This window comes from Carassius gibelio, chromosome B1 (genome assembly GCF_023724105.1).
Source record: "Carassius gibelio isolate Cgi1373 ecotype wild population from Czech Republic chromosome B1, carGib1.2-hapl.c, whole genome shotgun sequence".
In the NCBI taxonomy this organism is placed as follows: Eukaryota; Metazoa; Chordata; class Actinopteri; order Cypriniformes; family Cyprinidae; genus Carassius; species Carassius gibelio.
This window is the reverse complement of record NC_068396.1, coordinates 24,669,851-24,694,362: the sequence shown is the minus strand read 5'-3', so window position 1 is coordinate 24,694,362 and position 24,512 is coordinate 24,669,851. Positions and strand designations below refer to the sequence as shown.

Here is a 24,512-nt window from a genome sequence, read left to right as displayed (position 1 = left end):
ACGAGCACTGTGTGCGCTCAGGTGCTGCTCTTCTCAGCGCCGTCAAAATAAAAGTCAAACACATTGTCCAAGCAGAAAAACGTATTGGCCGATGCCGATATTTAAAAAATAGCAAATATCGGCCAATATATCGGTCGACCACTAATATTAATGTTGTAGCATTTATAATGTTGCACAGCTTTTAAATAATTTAAACAAAAAATTATAAATATGGTTATATAATAGCACTACACAGTTTTAGAATTAAGTATATTTCCTGTACTTAAATGATTACAGTGATTATATTTTAATAATTAAGCATTTGTAATCAGTTTTAATACAAAAATTTGATTACTGTGATGAAAATCCCCATTAAGTAAAATAGGAATTAAAAATAAATGTCTGGGAAAGAAAATCTACTTAATTATGACAGTAATGTCACAAAAAAATGTAATGTTTGGGAAAGAAAATCTACTTAATTATGACAGTAATGTCACAAAAGGGGGGGGGGGATGTGTTCTGAATGTGTTGTGAGATTCATCGTTGCATATTTTCATGGTTTATGCTGGTGTAGACTCTTTCTTGTTTCTGTGTGAACACACACACAGCCTTTCTGATGTGTCACAGTCTTGGTTAATATTGTAAGACCTCACGCTGCAATCAGATCTGTCGACATGTTTCCCCCTCCTTTAATCTGTTATGATCCCCCATAAACACACACCACACGCTTCTGCTAGATCATTTATTGTTCAAACCCACAGTATTAATCACTGTTGCCAGTCTGCTAATTACATCAAACAATCAGCGAACGAGTGAATGATCATTCATGCTAATCAATGGGAAAGCAGAGAGGGTGACCTTTCGTCATACATAATTGATACTAACGTTTCTGTCGACTCCTCGCCTTAAAAATCCCTTTAATTCTCTTCCGCTCTTGAGGCAACCTCTTTGTTTCTGCTGAGGGACTGTTACGATGAGCGATAATAACTACCCCTTTAAGGGTCCCTACTGTAATGCCCACCCCCTTAAAGAGGAACAGCCCTCCGATGTAGCTGCGTGCCAATTACGCCATGTCAATCAAAGCAGTCACCGTGGTTACAGCTACAACGCCGGTTGTGAAAAGGCGAGAGTGTGTGTTACACAGGGAGAGAGAGAGAGCTCATGAATAAGTGATGGAGGAGGGTGCATAGGAGGATGGAGAGATCGCATGCAACAGAGGAGGGAAAGACAGATGGGTTGGTGAGGTGAGAGCGAAATCGAGAGGGATAGTTTAGGAGCAGAGAGTTTGGAGAGGAAGATGATTGGCTCACAGGAAATGGGTGGTGTTCAGAGCGCACGCGTGTGTGTGGAGAGAAAGAGTGAACTCAGGCTTGAGTGCGCAAGTGAGTAAACAGCCCTTACGGCTCTGGAACAAAGCCCCCCCCCCCCCAACACACACACACACACACGCTTCTCTCTGTGCGGCCAGGCTCTGTGACGTGTGGCGGGCTTGATGCCCGGAGGCGCTCTGAGGGAGAGAGGAAAAAGTGAGGGAACAGACACACAAAGCTGAAGGAAACAAGGAAGAGGACAGGCTTAAGGCAACAGCTTCACTCCTTTTGTTGCCTTCATGCTCTTTTTCTTTGACTGGCTCTGTCTAAAAGCTTTTTACATAAGTGAAATACTATGTGCTGGAAGCTGTTTCTGTTGGTCACTGGACTGAGACTGGTAGTTTTTTTTTCTCAAGCGCAATTTGAATGTTGAAGGGTCAAAACTGTCCTCAGATCAGTATAAGATATGCTTTTGCATTCTTTCGTTTTTATAATATAGTGGGATGGTTATAAAAACAAAAATTGTTATATTTTTAGATATATTTGATGAAATCTGAGAGCTCTCTGATCCTGCATTGACAGCAACTCAACTGAATGTTCTCAGACCCAGAAATGTAGCAAGGACATCGGTAAAACAGTCCATGTGATATCAGTGGCTTAACGTCAGTAGCGAAGCGAAGCTATGAGAATAGTTTTTTTTAGCGCATTAATAAAAAATAAAAAAACAATACTTCTTCATAAGTTACCATCTTCTGCCATTTTGGAGAATACCACAACACATGCTCACGCTTTCCCCAGGAAGTAGTCAACTTTATCAGCATCAAAAAATTGAAGTTGAGCCACTGAGGTCACATGGGCCATTTTATCAATGTCCTTACTACATTTCTGAGTCTGGGAACATTGCAATTGTGTTGCTGTCTATGCAGGGTCAGAAAGTTCTCAGATTTCATCAAAAATATCTTAATTTGTGTTCCAACGATGAACGAATGTCTTAAGGGTTTGGAAAGACATGAAGGTGAGTGATTAATGACAGAAATTTCATTTTGGGGTAAACTATCCCTTTAATATAATGGTGGTCTATCAGTCCTGTGCACTATATTAAAAGATGCATGATGGATTTGTGCGATGAGCAGACCAAATCTTTCCCTCCAGTGAGCAGTTAAAGGGACAGTTCATCCAAAAATTTAAATTGACATCATTTACTCGTCCTCAATGTCATTGCAAAGGTATACTTTTTTTCTTCTTCTATGGAACATGCAATGTACCCCCACCTTCATTGACAAATGCGCAGCTCGTACCTCAGATATTCTGTCAAAAAACGTCAGTTTGGTTTCATTCACATGTCTATCATGCGTTTTAAACCATATTAGTTTCAACCTCTGATATATGGTTTTGTGAGCTCACCCATCTGAAGCAGCGCACAGAAAGAGCCGGTCACACGGCAGTGAGTACTAAACTAGTTCTCTTTCATGTCTTATTGTGCTTAATCTGTCAAATACACACAAGTTATAAAAACACAGTCAGTTAAGTCTATGAATGTAAACAGCTGGGAAAGAAATCACAAAAAAGTAAGATTATAAGATCTGCTTCCTATCCCCACCCACCACAAGCTTTAAGAGAAAGGCTTACCACAGCAAAGTTACTGCGTTGTCCTTTTCACGTTTTCTGGGATGATAGATTTATAGCACATAAAGATAGATAGAAAAAAGTCAAATTTTTCAGCATGTCATCTTTACATTTTATTTAACCAATATTGATTCATAAATGTTTTCAGTTAATATGTGAACAAAACGTAAGTAAACATAATTTTTAGCAAACATCCCATGTAATAATTTCACCTGTGCTTTGTTACTTTTAACACACAAAAAAAAAGTTCAAATTTATCACAAAATTAAAGGGATCGTTCACCAAGAAAAATGATTTCTGTCATTAATTACTCACCCTCTTCTTATTCCAAACCCATAAGAGCTTTGTTCATCTGAACGCAAATTAAGAATATTTTTGAAGGAATCTGAGAGCTCTCTGACTGTCCGTAGACAGCAGTGATATTACCATGACCAACACACAAAAAACGTAGCAACATAGTCCATGTGACATCAGTGGTTCAACTGTAATTCAAACGCAAAGAGAACAATAATAACAATAAGAACAATTTATTCTACATTTCTTCTCCTGAGTTACTGTTTTCTGTTTTGGAGAGTACCCTAGAATGTAATCAACATAATGAGCATTGTTTACGTTCATGAGGGTGAGTAATTAATGACAGAATTTTCATTTTTGGGTGAACTAACCCTTTAAGCAGTAAATGTTGTTTTGCTGCAGTAAATGTAAAGAGTATTGTATAATATCTCCAGTGGTATCTTGAGCACAAGTGAACCTCTTTATTTCTTGTTGTAACAAGAAATAAAAGTGATTGAACATCAGAAGGTATGCAAAAAGAAACTGTACAACTTACTGAAATGTTTCAGATCTCATGTGATCTCTCCATCCGTGTTTGCAAAAGCAAAAAGACGTAAATGAAACAGCCTGTAAAGTATAAGCCAGTCTATTAAAATTTAAATTGCATTAAATAGTTTGGGTCATTAATATTATAGTAATGTACGAACTGAGGGTTCCTTTATATAATTAAAAGCATTAGGTGAGAGATTTTTTTTTCCTTAAGAAAAATTGACTTGTACTGTACTGAGATATAACCAACTGAATCTGTATTGAATGAAGAGCGTGTGAATCACAATCAGAATTCATAAAATCTCTCAGTAACCATCCCTTGTGAATACCAATGTCTTCCAAATCACTTTTATTTTCCTCATTCAGTTTTTTACAAATTTGAAAATAGCAGGCAAGATATTCCCTTAAGCATTTTGAAGAAAGAGCATTATTCAGGTTTGGAACGACATGACCACAAGTAAATGACGACAGAATTGTCATTTTTAGGTTGAAGTATTGCTTTAACGCGACAACAGTGCTTCTCTACAGCATCGCTGAGTGCTGAAACAGACACGACACCCAATCCTTTTCCTGTCTCAGGGGCAATCTGGACATGCTGTTTCCTGTCCAAACCAGTCTCGCTCCTGACACACAGTGAGCGGGTGGGTGCGTGTGTGTGGCTGGGTGTGTTTTAAGCGGCATGATGATAGTGACATTAGACCGTCATAGCAGTGAGCCATCGCACGCACACAACATCCACACACTCCTCCAGTAAACAACCATGCACACACGCCCTTGTCCATGCTGTGACAGTCACATTTAGAAGAGAATATACAGTCATATTGTGTGTGTGTGTGTGTGTGTGTGTGTCGCTGGCAGTAACCACACATTAGCAGATGTGTTTGGTAGGAAGTCATTTATATGTTAATGTTGTCATTTGCCATCGTAATACATTTGCTCAAGCCTGCCATTACTCCTCTACCCAACCAAATGTGACTTCAGAGTCGCCGCCTGGCATTGTGGGTAAGCAGGGAACATGCCACCACCTGAGTACAGTCCCTGTCATCCGTCCAGACCTGAAGTGTGTGTTTGTGTGTACCTCTGGAATTGAGTTTTTTGTATCCGTAAATGAGGTGGATTTATTTTCGGACGTTATGATAGGTTGTTGATCGGAGCCCATGGGGCACTATTTGTCATTATCAGACATGGTTGAGCTGCGTGTGTGTGTGTTTGTGCAAACGCTCAACTCCGCTTCACCACAGCAACAATTTGCATTGCTTTAAAAGGGAGAAAAATCATTATTTCTCTCACTCCCGCTTCCCTCTCCTCCCCCTGTCTCAGGGCTCAGTTGTACTTGCTGCTTATGTGGAGAGAGGATGAGAATGTTCTTTTCCTTGTGTGCCTGGGAAGAACTCGCTTCAACCCTCCAGTGTTGGTTTTCTGCTGCTCATCCAGACTTTTTACACCCTTCAGAAAGATGTGAAGATGCTTTTTCGAACCCTCTGAGCTTTCACTCATGTGAGGCTGATGAGTTGAGTCGGGTCATGGTGGAGAGTTGTGGTCAGGGCGTCCTTCAGGGATTCAAGACAACACTTTAATGGGTGGGCCGACTTTCCTCTGGGGCCAATGAGAGCCTAAAGTGTAAAAAGACCTTTTTGGGACAAGCAATTTTTCCCCCTAAAAAATTCTGTAACGATAGCCTTGGTTGTAGAGAATCTATAACCAAAGAGTAATAGTTTAACATTTATTCAATAGAAGAAAAAAAAAATCATAAGAAATTGCAGATAGGTCAAATGAGTGAACAAGTCCCATTTTATTTTACTAAAAAATAAAATAAAACTGGTACATAAAATTATATGTTTAAACCTTAAATACTGTAAACATGTTTTAAAATTTTACAGTATTCAGAACAGAATAGGAATGCAATACATCCATTATAAATAGTGTTTATTTTAAACACCAAACCTAAATGAATTTCTTTAAAGTGAAACTGAAACAGTCAGTGGGAGCGAAATGTGGTATGCAAATTCTCTTGTTTGGCACAAAAGCAAATGTGTGCACTTTTCTGTACTGTATAAGACACAGCATGTTTCAGATAAAAAATAAATTGATTTATGCAGATAATCTTAAAAAGAAAAATCCAGTCATATTCAAATTCCTATGCATAGTCATATACAGTGTATTTTATGTATGTATTTACTTATTTCACACGATTGGCTTGGTTGGTGCTTTTTCTTTATTAGTAATAAATAATTACACCCCATACTACACCCAAGATTAAATAGGATTTTTATAGAATTGTTACATTAAATGATCAATTATTTAATTTATTAATTAATTTAATTATTTTATTTTTATTTATTTATTTTACTTTTTTTTTTTAATTAAGTTTCTTAAGAAACAGAAAATGTCTATTTATCCAATATTGGGAACACAAATGTCATAATTAAAACATCTGAACAAATAATGTCCAGCGTATCGGCCTTTCACGACCAGTAATTTGGATTACACTGAAAGACTTCAGGTTGTATTTGTGTGGGTGTGAAATCACGCCTTTGACCTTTAAACACAGTCACCAGAGCAGTGATAACTGTGATTTGTTCAGATTACAGACTGTGTATTAGTGTATTAGGAGCTCCCACAAATGCACTCGCGCACAAACACACGCGCAGAAGTGTGAATCAATACTATCATGCTGACTTAAGAAGAGATCTCCCAACAAATTAAAAGAAACTCTCATCTTCTTTCTCTCTTCTCCTCTGAGCACCATTCATTATATTGCCGCCCGGCTTTTAGTGGTGTTTAGGCCTCATTTCACCCTTCTAACTGCAACAACATGGCTCTCTCTTTCTCTCTCAGAGGCTCTTTAATTCAACATATTCAGCTGCAGTCTAATTACTTTGTTCTATTTGTGGCACACTTGATGAATAGTAGTGCTGTTAGCTATTGCTCTTCACTCGCACGACTTCCTTGCACGCATGTGTGTGTTTGTGTGTAAATGTGTGTTTCATTGTCATTTAATAAAAGAGCATCTGTGTTTTTCCCTCAGAGGAAAGGTGTGAAATAGAGGAGCTTTTACTTGCAGTTAAACTACATGCAGCAGCAGGTTGAGTCTCTCGCTTAAATGGTTAACATCTTCATGACCCGAGACATCATCAAAACATAGCTACTTAAAGGCCTCACATATCTTTTTTTAATCCGTTTTATTTTTGGGCGTTTCAACCTGGAATCACAGATTTATGGTTGTGATCACAGGTTTAGGGTTGCACGATAATCAAGATTATTAAAAAAAAAAAATTATTTTAACATTCCATCAGAATTATTATACTTTCACACAAAAAGCACAAATCAAGAGAACATCGATTTGCATGGTTTGCTTGGAGATTTAGTCATAGCAAACAATGCAAACAGCCATGAAAACAGACTGGATGTATTACACTTTTATGTGAGAAGAATATCTCATATATTTTGACTCCTTTACACATTTTAAAAGCTCTTGGATGTTTGGGAGGTTTGGAAAATATGTCAGAAAAGCTGTCCAATCAGTTTGTGACTCGTATCTTTATGCCTTTGTTTTGTATCTTTAGTGTTAACACTACATAAACAGGGACTGCATATATTTCCTTTTTTGATATGGACCACAAAAAAAAAAAAAGCCTAAAGATGTGAACACACAACACAATTTGACACACAAGTGATTAGCAAAGTGGTCTGATCTGCTAATGGTTGTGTTTTTTTGTGTGCTTTGTATTAAACACCTGCTAAAATTAATATATGTACATTTTGGTTACTGTATTTAGTAAACAACTTTTTTTTTTTTTTTTTTTTTTACTAAGTCATCTTAGTCATCTTCAGGTCAAGTCATCTTTAAATTTACAATGAAAAAAAAAGGTAAAATGACATACCATAATTCCAGCCCACATTTGATTCAAAATTCTTAAAAAAAAAAAATTCTTTCTATCAGTTAAGTACATTCAAATTTTTTGTTACATCTCTGTGACGTTAGGGTTTTATGTTATGTCTTATCTTGTTAAATTAATGTTTATTGCATTATTTTAGTGCCATGAGTATTGGCGTATTGTTATGGTTTTTTTTTTTGTCTGTGTGTAAGTGTACCTTTACGTAATACACAGTCAGTGTACTTACAGACTCCATTACTCTATATAATGTATAAAAACATTAGCTTCTTTTATTGTTGAAGTATACATGGAATGTTCCTGCTCTCAAGCTCAGATATCGGCTGTATTTCTGCCACTTATAGTCATCTGAGACCGCTCTAGGAGGATAGAGGCCTTTTATAGTCCTTAAAGTTAAATGTTAGTTTACTATCAGGCCAAGAGAACTTGTCAGGAGTTAGAAAAGCTAAGAATCATCTGGCTCAAAAGAGCAAGAAACAATGAATGCATGAATGAGCTGACATGAACTGAATGAACAAATACAGGAGTTTTGATCACCCAGGGTCCATTCATGAAGGTTGTGTGTTCTCTTTTCTCTCCCTCAGTGTGTGTGTGTGTGTGTGTGTGTGTGTGTGTGTGAAAAGCAGCTGGGACCGCCTCTGTGATTAGATTAGCGTCTCTTAGCGCTTCCTAATTGGTCCAACAAACAGAAAGCCTGCCTAGGATACAGCTCCATCCTTTTATCTCCCTCGCACACACACACACACACACACACACACAGATGCGTCATCAGTATGTAGCCTTTCTTTTCTCTGATTTCAGTTACTCATTTCATTTGATCACTTTCTGTCTCACTTTCAGTAGAAAGTTCATGTTAATATGGAGGTTATTTTTGCACATCAATGCTCTCCCTCAAACACATTTTGAACTTTCATTAGGATGTTTATTTTACTGTAGCTTTTGTCGTTCGTCTGTGGTGTATGCAAGGTATCGTAGTATAAAATAGAGCGGTGGAATCAAACGTCTTTTCAACTCCATGTATTATGGTCTAGAAGTCATGATGTCATGAAGAAACCAAAGCTCCTAGCATGTAGTAATCAGATCCGTGCACTTTTGTGTTTGATGTCTCTTAGTTCACCGTTTTGCTCTTGCTTCTAACAGATTCACACGAAGAATGACATGACTAAGTGAAATCAATCACTGACAAAACTTGCAAGAAGTGGGTTTTTTTTATTTTTTGAAGCTAAAAGCGTTCATGAACAAATTTTCATGAGCATCTGAGAGAAGGTTCACATATCTGAACAAAATCAAAAGTAAAAAAAAAAAAAAAAAAGTGGAGGGGAAACAAATTTCTAAAAGTATTTTGATTTTTAAAATACTTTCTCCTGTCCCATCTTTAAAGGATAGTACATCCAAAAATGATAGTTTGCTCTCATGTTGTTCTGTGGAACCTGAAAGAAGAGATTTTGAAGAATGCTGGTCACCAAACAGTTTCATTTCCCAAACCTGTTAGAAGTCATCAGAATCTGACACTAGTCACACTGAAATTAGAATTCATCATTCAGTGTAGGAGTAACAGAATGTGACATATCACCCGTCCAAAACTTGATGGCTACTACATTAAGAACTTTTAAACCACTTAGTCTCATCTGCCCGCAGTTATCAGAGAGCCTGATCAAAGCATAGACCTCAGGGAAAACCATCTCAATCAAGATTTCTTTCACACGCATTTTTATGACTAAACCAAGAGCTGTGTATTTCCTTTTCACAGTGGTTATGTTTGAATTACACTTAAGAGATGTTTTTAATAGTGTAATTAACCGAGGTGTTGTGTGTGTGTGTGTGTGTGTGTCGGAGCCCTCGTTTGGTGAAAATTAGCGTGTTCTAGAAATGAGGTGAAGTATATGTACACAGTTTAGATACTTTATATAATGCTCACTTTGCTTATTCCTTCAGAATAGGTTTTAATCTTTGGCAAAACCTGAGTTGCAGTGCTTTTTTTTTTAAGCATTATTGCATTAAGTAATTGCTATAACTATTTTATAAATTTGTAATAAAGGCTTCATAACATGTTAAGGCATGTTAATGGGAGAACAAAGGCAAGAAAGGGGACAGGTTCCACTTTGAATCTATGATCTGCACACATGGTTATTAGTTTGTGAGCGTTCACGTGAGCAGCAGTACTGTGCATGTTTATCTGCACCACTGAACAGGAAAATGGTTACCGTACCATCCACATGTGCATTAACACTTGCACATACGTTCTCCGGGAAAGAGAGACCCCTCAAAGAAGTCCAAATGCAGCTTGGCAGGAAATGAAAAATGGATTAATGTTGCGCTTCCTTGACACACAGACAGAGACTCTGTGTATGTCTGCTGCTGCTTTCTAGCTCCTTGCACTGGAGCACACAAGTTAGTGAAACGTGATTCTTTTCTTTCTCAGGACAGCAGCAAAAAAAAAAAAAAAAAAAGATTATATAAATGTTGTTTATTTGATGTATTTCACATCTTGAGTAGTATCCTCTTTTGAAAAGACTCTTTATAATATGCTATATACGAAAATATATGGGCCTGTTACAATAATTTATAGATAGTAAAACATGCATAAAAATTACTATGTAAATGTATTTAATTTAGTTTAAACTATAAATAAATCAATTGAAAATTAATTGTAAAAGTTAATATTTTCTTCTTTTATCAGAATTGTGAGGGGGTAAATTCAGAATTTTGAAATATAAGATAAAAAGTTGGAATGCCGTTTTTTTTTTTTTTTTTTTTTTTTTTTTTTTTTTTTAACAATTGTCCTGTGGTGGAAACAAGTCTTCAAGCTAGACATCAGAGCAGAAACCCAGAAATTGCTAATGAAATTTGTTGATGATTATTTTCAGTTTTTTTTTGTTTGCAGCCCTATTTTTTTTCTGTATTTTCTCTTCTTGCAGCTTGTCATTAGAGTATACTTAGTCGCTCAATAATATTTCAATTGCCCTCCGCCCGAGATCCTACACTGGGGCCAACAAGAGAGCAGCTCCATGTGTCTGTGCAATCTCTCTCTCTCACTCTCTCGAAAACCTTTGTTCATAGACTACTGAATAACACAGCACATCCTCTGTTGCTCCTCATGCCATAACACACACATGCACACACTCTCTCAGAGTGAGGCCAGTGGGACACAGTTATTGCCTCGCCAGAGTGCCATCAGGGTTGCTCATATCGGTGATGTGCTTTGTTTCCATGGTAGCCTCTCCGTCTCTCCTCCTTCCAAACCCCCACTACCCTTTATAAAAAAAAGCTGCTTAAAGGAAGAAGAAAACGTGGAAAAAGTGGAACATTTAAAAGGGAAAAGTATGTAGAGTGAAAAATATGTCAGTGATGCTTGATGGCACCAAAGCATCTGCATCTCTTTTTAAGAATTTCTCTGTTTTTCTTTCCTTCTCTCTCACTTTCTCTCCGGCACGATTGTCTCAGCTGTACTCAGCTATCCACTGCCTGTGTGCCAGTTAGGGAAGACAGACTGCCATACACACACACACACACACACACACACATACACTCAGACTGAATCATGCACAGGTGCACACTCTCTTCCACTTATTCACACACACTCCAGACTTAACACACACACACACACACACATACACACACAAATTTGAAGTCAGCAGCAGGTGTCTTACTCATCATTGAATATGAAAAGGTGTGTATGGTGTATGTCCATTGGTATGAGTTTTTGTGTATTTCTGAGAATATTATGAGGTTAATGTCTGAACTTCCATTTCTGTTTGAAAGCATTTGGGGAAAAAAGCTCCTTGCCGTTCTCTGAAATGTATTATTTCTGTTCTGTGCTTGTACTCTTTCTGTAAGGATGCTTGTATAACAGGTGCACACACCAGGCCTAAACAATGAGGATTTTTTTGCCCAGCCAACGTTTTCACTGGCCACAGAAATAAAATGCTTTTACATTGAATTTTTTTGGGTGCCAGTTTATCAATAATTGTCTTTTTTATGAATTGTTCAGTTTACATATGTTAATGTGTGATGATTACTGGGAATGATACAGCTTTAATGTATCTCCATGAGTTTATTCGCAGAATTTAGCAGGAAGTTGTACTCTGTACCATTCACAATTGTAGTTCAGAGAAATTTTTTAGCTCATATTTTAATTTACCTTTTTTTTTAATTTAATATTATGTTTTCTATACAACATAATTTGGTGTTTATATGCAATAATGGCTTAAAATAATACAACTATGATGTTTGTATGTATAGTGTTACATATAAGCAGCTATGCTTTCATACACATGGCCCCATAAACTCTTACTCTGGCCCCTTATTCTTGATTTTAACTATTGTCTGAAATTTATTTCTTTTTTTTCGTGATAATGCAGCATCTGCCCCATAGTTTAGGTCACAGTCTAACAGCTGGACTGAAACACATTCACATTGGCTTTGATCCAGCGGACCATCCTGGTTGTTCAGCCAGGTATACACACATAACAAATACTTTTTCTCAGTATATACAGAGATATATAAGAGAAATAAAGGGACTTCATGTATAACAGAAGGGCATTGTGCAGATGCACAGACACACGCTCCAGTATCAAAGCACCTCCTGGCGGGGACAACGTAGCCGTGGTGACCAGACCATCTGTCTGGCGAGCTGAGGAGGGACACCCACCTTTCTTTCTCTCTCTCTCCCCCTTTGCCCCTGGCCTAAATGGCATCAAGTCAAAGCCACCCTGTCCCACCCAGAGCGGGCAAACCCAGATACCTCCCTGAAATAAGCCCCATCTGCAGTTGTTAAAATGAAGCCAATTTTAAGATGATAAAAAAGTGAGCTGGACTTCAGTCATGGTGGTTGTGAAAAGACGTTTCTGCATGACAGGTAGAGCACAGGGACTTGAGAATAAGAAGGCTTTGTTATGTCTATCAGAAGAGTAATTGTTTTAAAGGTGGAGCAAATATTCCTTTTTTATTATTTTAAATAACATACTGTGCATTAAATGGAGGTAATTTGTATAAATTTTTGACTTCATATCAACTTAAGTGTTTTTTTTTTTTTTAAGTGCCCCTGTTATGCCTTTTCGATTATTACCTTTCATGCACCGTGTCATATAGCTTTATGTGAAAGTTGTGAAGCCAACAGTACATGATAGATAAAGTTATAGTTTGTCAAAAAAAAAGATTCTGCTCACAATCACCGAAACGAGTCATCAGGAATTAAAATCTTATTCTGTTACGGCTCTACATCACAAAGTAACATATTCGCATAATGTCCACCCACGTTCTACGTCGCCAACTTGCCTGCCCACAAACAGTCAAATTTCCATGTCGTGAAGACACCGTATCCTACGCCGTGAGAGTAAATTTGTTTGATCACATCTCATAATGACCACAGACTTGTTAACACTTGACACTTACCAATGAGAAATGTCCTGCTCCAATCGTGCTTGAGAATCAATCTCTTGTCGATCAGCCAGATCAGACAAAACTAGTGTGTTTTTTTGACCTTGCATGCATGGTAACCTGTTTTAGGAGACTCCTAAAACAATATTAGCAACCTTAAAAATGGCATAAGGGGCACTTTAATGAAATATGAGATTTCTGTTTCTCCATTGAAAGTCTAAGTAACCAAAACTTAAATGAGGTTAAAATGTGCAAAACAAATGCATATGAATCTAGCAGTTTGAACCAAGTCTTGTGAAGAGATAAGATTGGTGAACAGATTTATTTAATACTTTTATTGACATATAAACATACACATATACAAAGCAAATCAAACAATTTGATTCATAGGGATTTGTTTAATGACACCTATATAAGATTGTTGTATCTTTTTAAGTTTTATTTAAAGTGCACATTTGTAATGTAGGTTAGACATTTTTTTGTCAACTTTCTAGATAAAATATCAATTCAAGGTTGGTTCAACTATTGATTGCTATACTTGTCAAACTTGTTGTTTCTTTTAACACAGTCTGTTAGCTTAGATCATTTAGAAGTTTCATCTTACCGTTGAATCACTGATGTCATATGGACTGTTTATCGATGTCCTTACTACCTTTCTAAACTTTGAATGCATCAGTTGCATTGCTGTCTTTGCAGGGTCAGAAAGCTCTTAAATTTAATAAAAAATAATCAAAAATATCTTAATAGATAAAAGGTCTTAAGGGTTTGTAACGACGTGAGAGTAACTAATTTATGACAGAATTTAAATTTTATGGGTGAACTATGCCTTTAAGAATTAAACCTATGACCTTGATGCTTCAACTGCTGTCCTCTACCAGTTAAACAACCCTGAAACCTGTTTACTTGCTTACCTGTTTAACCATGACAGTAGTATAGTCAGGTATGATCCGCATCTTAATATATCTCTTCCATTTCATCTGTTATAGTCTTGTGTGTTTCAATAAATGCTGTGATGCACATATCCAGAGCACATGACCTTCACTAAAAGCCACATCCAGACAATACCTTAGTAAAAACTACAGAGATCCAGATCCTGTTTGAATAAGTACATGATATTAGATTATACTTTATTAATAACTGCAACTAAGACATCGTTTAGAAAGCTCATCCTGTCCAAATAGACTCAATATGTATAGTCATCATATGAGCTCATTTTTGGTTTAAAAATAACTTTTCCCCCTTTTTACTTTTTATGCATTTCTGTTTCAACAATTTTGGCTTACTTTGTCCTTTCTTTTCCTTTGCTATCACTTTTTCTTTCTCTGTGTTTCTCTCTCACCCTCCTCCTCTTCTTGTTTTATGACTTTCCTCTTGCTTTGAGGCTGATTTCTGTGTGAGGGGAGAGATGGAGGGAGAAAGGGAGGTGGTGGAGAGAGGAAAAGGACAGGCAAATGGCCGGATTGATTTACAGAGGACTGAGGACAGCAGGAACAAACCCCTCCTCTCCTCACTTCCTTTCTTCCTCCGCCCAGCCACATTTTCTCTCTCTCCACCCCCCCCCCCCCCTCGCTGTGGTACGGCTCCAAGAACAGGAAGCAGTGGAACACTAAAAATAGAGAAAGAGAGACAGACAGAGAAAAGAGCATTTGGAGAGAGCGAGGGATGGCGAAAGCAGGGATGGAAAGATATAAACAGAGAAATCGTTTGCATAAACAGATGGGTAATTGGAAAGAATTAGGGAGGGAGAGAAATTAAAGTAATAAAATGGTCAACAAGATAACTGTAAAGCAAGTTTTAATTTCCTGCTGTCACAAGATGAAGGTAAACAACATGAGGGGGTGACAGAGAAATGAAGAGAGGTTACGGGGTGTCTGTCACTCTCCTCCCATCGCTGGGGTCGAGTCCAAAACCGCATATTCCTTGAGTAGGTTCTTCTTTTGAATAAGTGCTTACTTTGCAACTGTTGTATGTGGGTAGGCAGGGTGAATGTAATCTTGACGTATTACATTTGTCATGTTGTCATTATCCTTTGACCTACCTGCGTCAGTTGAGTCGCTTCACTGCCATTCACAACTCCCCTCCTGTGGCATCATGGGATACTAAAGTGTCCAGTATATGCACATTTCAGAGTCTCATCAGAAGCAGAAGGTCATCAGGGGTACTTTTCACCTGTTTTACGAATACTGTGCATTTTGGCATACAGCTCTTTAGAGTTTTCACCTGCTGTATAGTAAGGGAATATGTATATTCGAATAGAGACACTGTCAGATGTCAGTACATCACCAAATTTTGGACGCAAAGTCTAAAAAATTGCCATTTGGGACAGGCATTTTGTGGGAAGTGTAACCTGTAGCATCAATGCTAATTAACCATTAAGCCCTGTTCACACCAAGGACGATAACTATAAAGCCAGTGATAAAGATATAGTTCTAAAAATCGTTCTCCATTTTAAAGAATAAGCACATCTTTATAGTTATTTTTATAGTTATTGTTCTTGGTGTGAATGGGTCTTTAGGCAATAAAAGTCCATTAGCATATAACTGTAGACCTGCTTGTACACATACATATTTCTTTAGTTAAAATATGTCAGGTGTCTGAAATGGGGTGTTTTTCTGCTATCTCATAATTAAGTCAGTAGCACTAGGCTAGTGGAGTTAATCTATCATGAATAGCTTCTTCTCTATTATTTCCATCATTTACACCAGCACCTGATGGTGTTTTGTGTAATCCACCCATGTTACCTTTTTAAGTCCTCGATCTCCTGTTGGCTGCCAGTAAAAAGCTGAAGTTACAATTCCCCAGAGTTCTGCAGTGATCACAATTTGAGCAGTTATCAGTGCCAAAATTTTTTGTCTTCAGGAGTGTTGAGTTGTCATGTTGTGTGAGATTATCCTTGATTATCCAGTCGATAAAAGTGTTTTGAAACCTGCAGTCAGTGCATTATGTTTCCGTACCCATCGGATTGTAAAATGTCATGTGGCAGATGTAGAACTGATCTGGGTTAAAATTGATAATATCACATTCAACGAATGGCTTTAACATGTTTACCAAACCCTTTACGGCATTTGTTTGGTTCAAATGAACAGCAGGGTATTTCTTATTGGTCTAAAATCTGCCACTTATAAAACTTACATTAATTAATTTTATTGAACCTATTCTTTTCAGTCACAGTTTTTGCCTGTATGGAAGTAGGCATATTTGGAAATTTTCGGAAAAATATTTTCGAAAACCTTTGGTTAGCACAGTGTTTCCCAAACTTGTTCCTGGAGGCACACCAACACAACACATTTTCAAACTCTTCCTAATTAAACACACCTGATTCAAGCTCGTTAGCATAGAATCCAAAACCAAAAATGAATGGGATAGATAATAGATTCCTTCCAAAATGTGTGCCTCTAGGAACAAGTTTGGGAAACATGGGTTAGCATGCTAACAGATTAGCCTAATAGTTTATAATAGCCCCTTTCACACTGCAATTCTGGAAAATACACGGGTAATGTGTCCTGGCAATTGTTCCCAGGTTACTAGATTTTGCCCTTTTCACACTGCCAGTGATTACCCAGAATATGTGCGTGCGTTCACACACAACCCGTAAAGGTCCTGTAAAAACATGTGACATCAGGATGTGACGTATAATGTAAAAGTAAAAAACACTAGGCACGTTAACTTTCACTTAAGCTGGTGAACGATCTCCGTGTCAGTGCGGAAAATGAGGAACTAACTGATCGCTGCTTCATTACAGTTTACACATTTTTTTTTTTTTAAAGAAATTATAAGAACAAACATGGATTTCGTCAAGATTCTTGTCTTGGAAATCCTGGCCCCATTTGGCCAACCACAAACAACAATTTTTCTCCTTGATTTGTTTGAACCTGTTGCAGTTATAGTATTTCAAATGTTTTTCCCGGTACGACCGATTAGTACAGCCCTATTTTCAGCAGCAATAATCAACAAAAGTTACAGGTTTGGTTCAGTGTAGGGCTGGACGGTTAATCGTAAAGAAATCGAAAACTAGAATTTAGAACCTCTAACCAACTTAATTTCCCCATGTAGGTTATTTTGTATTTTTTATCCTATTAATACTTCCTCTTAAAAACATACTACCGAGTGATGTGTATGACCATTGCGCTCGAGTCTTTTGCTGCGTCTCGCATATGAGGTGCATTAAAGTATTAAAATTTTTACACGTAGCGCCGCTCATCAATGTCAGTTCCAATAGTTCCATAATTATTAAATGTATTTTGTTCGCAAGAGAGGCTGGTTATTTTCTACATTTGACATGGCAATATTAATATATATATATATATATATATATATATATATATATTAATGTATATGTATATGTATATATATATGTATGTGTGTTCAATTAATCAAGGTTTTGATTTTAGGTCAAATCGGCCAGGTTTAGATCAGGGGCATTGTTTACGCTCAGTGCCGCCAATTTGGCTTATTCACATGTTGTGAAAACACTCCAGTAGTAGTGGTAGGGAGTACATTTTTTTTGTAGTTAAGCTTGATTATTGCATTAATTTAAAATGAAAATGAATTGCTAACGCTTTGCTTTTTTGTGTGGTTGTTTTGGACGCCTTATTTAGTTTGACGTAAATGGCAACCAAGCTGTGAGAAATACAATTAATTTTGTCTTAATTTTCACTTATGCACAACAGCACAACCCTCGGTGATCTGCATCCCTCTGTATTTTTGCATGTGTATCACATATATTTGAGACATACCTCACAAGTCAAACTAGTTGCCGTCAAACCCATATTTACAGAGTGATGAATGGATGACTCGAAGTTATTAAGAATGTGCCAAATGAAGTCAGTGGGAGGAGCTTAGCCTGAAGAGCGTGTGAGTAATGTACAGATGATTATGAGCAGTTTATTGTGACGAGCCGCTCTTTGTCTTCCCTCCCTCATTCTCCATGCTTCCTGTTCTCTCTTTCTCTCCCTTCCTTTTCTCGGCTCTATCTCTCTCTCTCTCTCTCTCTCTCTCTCTCTCTCTCGGTGAGGTGCAGTAATTGTCTCTGCTGGCAGGGCTGCTGAAGGCTTTATTGGATTGGAGTAGGATTTCAGGGACTGTGTTTAACATGCACCCAGGCGCTACAGTGCACACACACACACACACACACATTCACTCAGCCAGTGTTTAAACAGGCTGCCATTAACAGTGAGGGAGGGAGACGGCGAGCGAGAGAGAGCGAGTATTTAGCAGCGTTTAGGAGGAGGCGGTGTTGCTCAACGAGCGGATGCCTCGTGTGCTGACTCTCCGTGCCCCCTCTTTCTCCTCCCTCCTTTCTTCTGCATCTGCTCTCTCCTGTCCTCCCCCTCCTGTCTTCCTTCTATCTCGCTGTCTCTCCTCTTTTTCTCCCTCATTAATATCTTATTATATTAGTGTTAGCCAGTGGGTGCTCCTTCCATCTTCACACATACTGCCACCACACGCACTCCCAAAAACACACTGTACTGGGCTGAGAGTTATTTATAAACCTCTGTATCCCCCAGACAGGAACTCACGAGGGAGAGAGTGAGGTAGAACAGATAGAGAGAAAGAAAGGAGGGGTGAGGTAATACATTTTTTCCAGCTAACCACAACATTCCAAACTTTCTCTACAACTCGATTCAAGCGTGAACAATGTGTATTGATCACAAAACAACAGCTTGCGAAAAGCTGAGAATGACTAATTTGGATTTAATACAGCTGTGTATGTTGTGTGCATTTAATTACGTACAGTCCTCATATGTTTATGTACCCCTTGCATAATCTGCAAGATGTTAAGCATTTTAAAACAAATAAGAGTCATCATACACCTTTTTTTTGTATTGTCCTGAGGAAAATGCATGACATTTATGCTCGCTTCATAGACACATTGTTGTTTGTAAGTTACATACATTTGGTTCTTAAAGGGATAATCACCTAAAATTTAACCCTCTGTCATTGTTGTGCCTTTATTGTTTATTTATTTATTTTGTGTGTGTTTGTGTGTTACACAAAACAAATTTTGAATAATTTGCTGGTCACTCTTTTCCTTGCTTTATACTGACTAGGGACTTGAAGTTTAAAATGTGAGTACAAGTGGACCATATGTCATAAGGCATATTACTAATCAAAAATAGAGTTTTGATATATTTATGGTAGGAAATTTACAAAATATCCTAATGATTTTTGGCATAAAGGAGAAATTCATAATTTTGAACCATACTTTACAATGTATTGTTGACTATTGTTAAAAATATTCCCCCTGTGACTTAAGACTGGTTTTGTTGTCCAGGTTCACACATGAGTTGTGTGCTACTTTTCAAGTCTTCTGAGGTTATACAGTAGCTTTGTTGACTAATAGACCAGAATATCGGTTCACTAGCGAGTTGAATCAGTTCATTCAATGAATCATTCAGACTAAGTTTTATGAACTGGATGAAATGAATTGCAGATTTAACTAAAAAGTGTAAATTGTTGATGAATCAGGCATTGCTGTTTCTCTCATTATTTTTTATTATTATTTATTTATTAATATTAATAATTCATATTCGAAACAGTGAGCTGCTATACTAGCCAGGGGAATCCAGGATCTAGTACACATTAATATAGAGCTACAAATAATAGTAGCTCAAGGGTCAACATGCAATATTAAGAACCAGGGATATGTAAACACCTGAACAGGATAATTTGTGTAATTTCAGTTATTATTTTGTCTAATGGAATATATGTACATTTATGCTAGGGCAAATAGCTTCCTGGGCGTTGTAATAAATAAAAAATAAAATGAAATGTTTATGAATGTTCTAATTTATTCTGCAAATGTGTACACTTGAGCTCAACTGTCTGTATCATAGGATGTTTCTTTCACCTCTTAAATTAAAGGGTCATGCACTCAGTTCATTTTAAAGTTTGATGAGCTAGATCTAAAACACACACATAGACATACACACTTACACAAACCACATTTTTCAGATGAGTACTTTGTGCAGTATTTACTTGAGAGAGGCTGTGTGTAAGTGTCAGTGTTAAAGTGTCAAAGGTCGGTCTGCCTTTATTGTACCGTGTACATTCAAGAGCTCAATTTAATGATGTGGATTAAACACATACATATATACACACACACACACACACACACACTTAGACACATTGGGTTTAGCCTTTAATACATGCTTCACACACAAGACACAAGACCTAAAGCATGAATTTCATGGTCATCTAAGATGTTGTTGTTGTTGTCTGATTGTACGTATCTGCTGGTCGGCGTGTAAATAATTTAAAATATCTTTATTTAATATATTTAAAAATGTAATATATTCCTATGATGGCAAAGCTAAATTTTAAGCATCATTACTCCAGTCTTCAGTGTCACATGATCCTTTAGAAATCATTCTAATATAGTTAATTGCTGCTCAAGAAACATTTGTTTATTATAATAATTTTTAAAAACCAGTTGTGCTGCTTAATTCTCTTGTGGAATCAGGGTTCTTTGATGAATAGAAAGAAATATCAAATTAACTGCTTATATTTAGCAATTTATGTAACAATTCAGAAATATTTACTTGCTGAATAAAAATATACATTTTTCTAAAAAGAAAAAAAAAAGATTGGGGATATTTGGTTGAGTGTGCTCATTTTTCTATTTAGATTATCTTATTCTTAAAAAAAAAAAATCAGGGTTTTCGCTTTATTTTGTATTTTATTAAATAATACAATAATTGTCAATCATTTGTCAAACTTAGTACCTCCGCCTACTCTAAAATCTTAAGCCCCTATCACACTTCACATCGGACCCGGCAAATTGCCGGAACATTGCCGGGTCGCCTTCTGTGTGAAAGCAACCACGTCCCGGGGATTGATTATGGCATTGAACCCGGGTCGGGGACCTAGTAACATTGCCGGGTTCAATCTCAGGACGAGTGCTGTGTGAACAAAAGCCAGATCTAATGCCGTGTCGTTGTGATGACGCACGTTACTGCACGAGTCTTCTACCGGCTGTTTTGAAGGAAGATCAACATCCGTGACAAAAAAATATGTGTAAACTGTAATGAAGCAGAGATGAGTTAGTTCCTCACTTTCCGTGCTGACGCGGAGATCGTTCACTTGGTTCAGTGAAAGTATAACGTGCCTAACGTTTTCGACTCTTACATTACACGTCATGCCCTGATGTCACATGTTGTTACGGGATCTTTACGGGTTGTGTGTGAAAGCATGCACATATCCCGGGTAATCACCGGCAATGTGAAAGTGCAAAATCTAGTGACCCGGGAACAATTGCCGGAACACTTTACCCGTGTATTTGCCGGAATCGCAGGGGCTTTATTGGTCCAGAATTCTTTTTCTGTACTTTTCAGAATTCATGCTGTACTTTTAAATGTCAAACATCATCTGATTGGTTGTAATCATGCCACGTGGCACAGCAGTTTTTGCAGTATTTTTTGACAGACAAATATCATGTCACTGGAAACTTGTTTGGACACAATATAACCATGGTTTATACCTGACTGTGATTTAAAGACAGTTTAGCATTTTCTTACCTAGAAATGCAACATATATTTGCTCATTTGCTAGGTGCAACCTGTAAATGAAATAATCAAGGTTGCGTTTTCTGTTATTTTGTACAATACGGTTACGAGACAGAGTCAGTAATACGGGGTAAGTATTGCATACATTGACAAAGAAGAGTGCACAGAGATTGAGACATGAAGAAGAGAATTCAGTAGATGAGGAAAAAATCATAGGGTAGGTATAGAAGGGGAGAGAGAGGAAAGAAAACATTAGGGAGGTAGACCACTAGAGAGAAAGAGCGAGAGAGATTATTGGCAGAAGTGTCCAGTGCACTCAGCCCAGGAACTGGGGGGAGGGGCTTCGGGATCAGGAGGTTGCTATAACAACTGCACCTTGGTGGTTCTCTCCCCCCCACTCTCTCTCTCTCTCTCTCTCTCTCTCTCTCTCTCTCTCTCTATCGCTCGCTCCAGTCACATGAAAGCATTACCGTCTGTCTGAAGAGCTCTTCTGTCTTTCCCTCCCTCCCTCTTGTATTTCTCTCTCTCCCTTTATCCATGTGCTCTCCCACATGGTGACTGTGAAGAGAGCAGGAGAGGGAGTGTGTTTGTGTGAGCTACTGAACACTTTAATAGGCAGTGAAATGGAGAAAAACAAACATCAGCCTCCCCCCGCTATACACACACACACACGCACGTATGAACAGACTTTCTCTCTCTTCCTGTCTCTACCTCTGCCGCATGTTTTCTTAACCCTGCCATGCTAGTTAAAGCTTGGGGGAGGTTTTCCCGTCGGTCTTATCCTATTACGGCGGTTTTGAGCCAAATGCTGCTAGCTAGATGGGTCTCTGTCTGTTGGCTTGTAGTGTCGCTAGTTACACCATCCGTACCATACCACTCGACCCCAGTCGTCAGTGACGATGTCTGCTAGAGGGGGTGGGTGCTAAACATACCTAATTACGCCTCACTTAGCATGCAGAGTCTTTGCAGGAAGATGATCATTATTGATATCAATCGTGTGACACTCTGAGAGGATTCATCACACACGGACCAATAGGGTGCAGGAGTGGAGTGAGAAAAGGCTTAGCAAAGTCATCCACAAATTTAAAAGGCATTAATAGGACATGTTCTCGTAGCAGAATATGTTGGCCAGTACTATTTTTACTGGTCATTATGTTTCCTTTTAATAGAACTTAGAAATAAGTGGCAAACTAACCATGAAAACCTATAGCTATAGTTATTTAGTTATAGTTAAATATTTAATAAAAATAGTTAATAGTTAATAAATAGTTAATAATAATAATAATAATAATAATATTAATGTTACATTCATTATAATATAAAATATATATTTTTATTTAAATGAGTGCTTGTCACAATACAATTTATGAAGACAAAAATATCATTGTTAGTAAATGATGGTATATATTAATTGTAATTACTAATACTTAGTTGTAATAGTAGTAATGACAATATTATATACAGAGGTTTAATTATTTTATTTTATTTTATTATTTTATTTTATTTTATTTTATACTGGTGGCACTCCAAGCTATTGTTGTATGCTTTGACAGTTGGTTACCGGTTCATAAACGCAGTATTTACAGCACAATTTTACAAATATCTTTGTCAGTCCCCGTCCCTGACTCTGTGAATTTCGGTTTTATGTGAGCCACGTTGTTTTCGATTTCTGCGTTGATTTCTTTCTCTCTTTCTCTCTCACCCCATCACTCACTCTCTCCATGTGAGTGACAGTCATCCTAATCGTCTTTATGGCATGATAAACGGCACGAATATTGACAGCCGTCGTGACAACGGTTGCCTTGACAACCCCCTTAGCTGCTGCACACGACAGAGGTGTAATGAAAGATGCAACCCCACGCAGACCTATAGTCGACATGAACGCGAGGGTCATATTTGAGCTTGCTACAGTATAGCTTACAGTACATGCCGTGTCTGTTCAGCATAGCCAGACGGTGTAAAAGTCTTATAGAGTTAGACTGCAGCAGAACATGTTTTGTATGTGTGTGCATGCCTCATTTTATCCTGCTTATCTCCTTCTTTTGCATAAAGCTAGCCAGTAAGCATCAGCCTTTCTTGTTTCCCATCACAATCTCGCTGTTCTTTTGGTCATGTAGGGAGAGACAGACTGAGAGAAAGAGATAGAAGGAGGGAGGGGGACTAGACGTATTGCCTCGGAGGAGGCTCGGAGAGAAGATCCATGAATCTTGTTGTTTCAGAATCTCATTTCGCATGTTTCGGTGGTGTGTGTGTGTGTGTGTGTGTGAGAGAGATTTCTAACATGCACACACACCGAAGTCCACTGGGATAAGTGAATAAGGTGGGTGGAATCCTGCTACTGTGTATGGGAAGAATTTGTCGCTAATGTTCTTGCGGATCTCTGGGTTTACGCACACACTTCATTTCTGTAATTAACACACCGTTAAATGTGTTCACTGTGAGAGTCATTAGCACAAACAGAATGAAGAGGAGAGATGATGGGAAACACTTTTCACCTTCTTTTCTATCCTCACTTCTCAGGAGGCATCTATCACTCTTTCCCCATCGATATTTGCCGTTGTTCGTTCCCTACCGCACTGCCCTGCAATAGTGAGAGGGAAGGGACTGTCTGCAAAGTGACACAACTGACTCATTTGTGAATTAACTGGAGGAATGCTTAAACTCATATTATGACTGATTGCACTTTTTTCCCCTCCTTATTTGTGGTTGATTGTGCCAATATGTAGCGCTATTTAAGGCAGTAATTGAATTTTTTAAGGTTTGTCCTTGTCCCTAACCTCTGTTGGCATGTACATGTGTGCTACTGTCTAGCATGATTGTGTTGAGCGGCTTAGACACAGCTTAATGGCTGAGACAAATTAAGCAGAAGAGCATTGTGGGATAAAATTGTGCCCATGTGTGAACAATGAAACTCTGTTTGTTTTGCAACTGATTCCTTCCCCTGTATTCTCTCTCTCTGTTCTCTCTCTGTGTAATTGTGAAGTGATAACTGACAC

The 24,512-nt window shown here is 37.8% G+C and overlaps 1 protein-coding gene across 1 annotated transcript in view; it reads left to right on the top strand.

Moving 5' to 3' along the window:
- LOC127948678 (mastermind-like protein 3) overlaps window positions 1-24,512 on the top strand; it is a 106,588-nt gene that overhangs the window by 31,846 nt on the left and 50,230 nt on the right. The window lies entirely within an intron of this gene.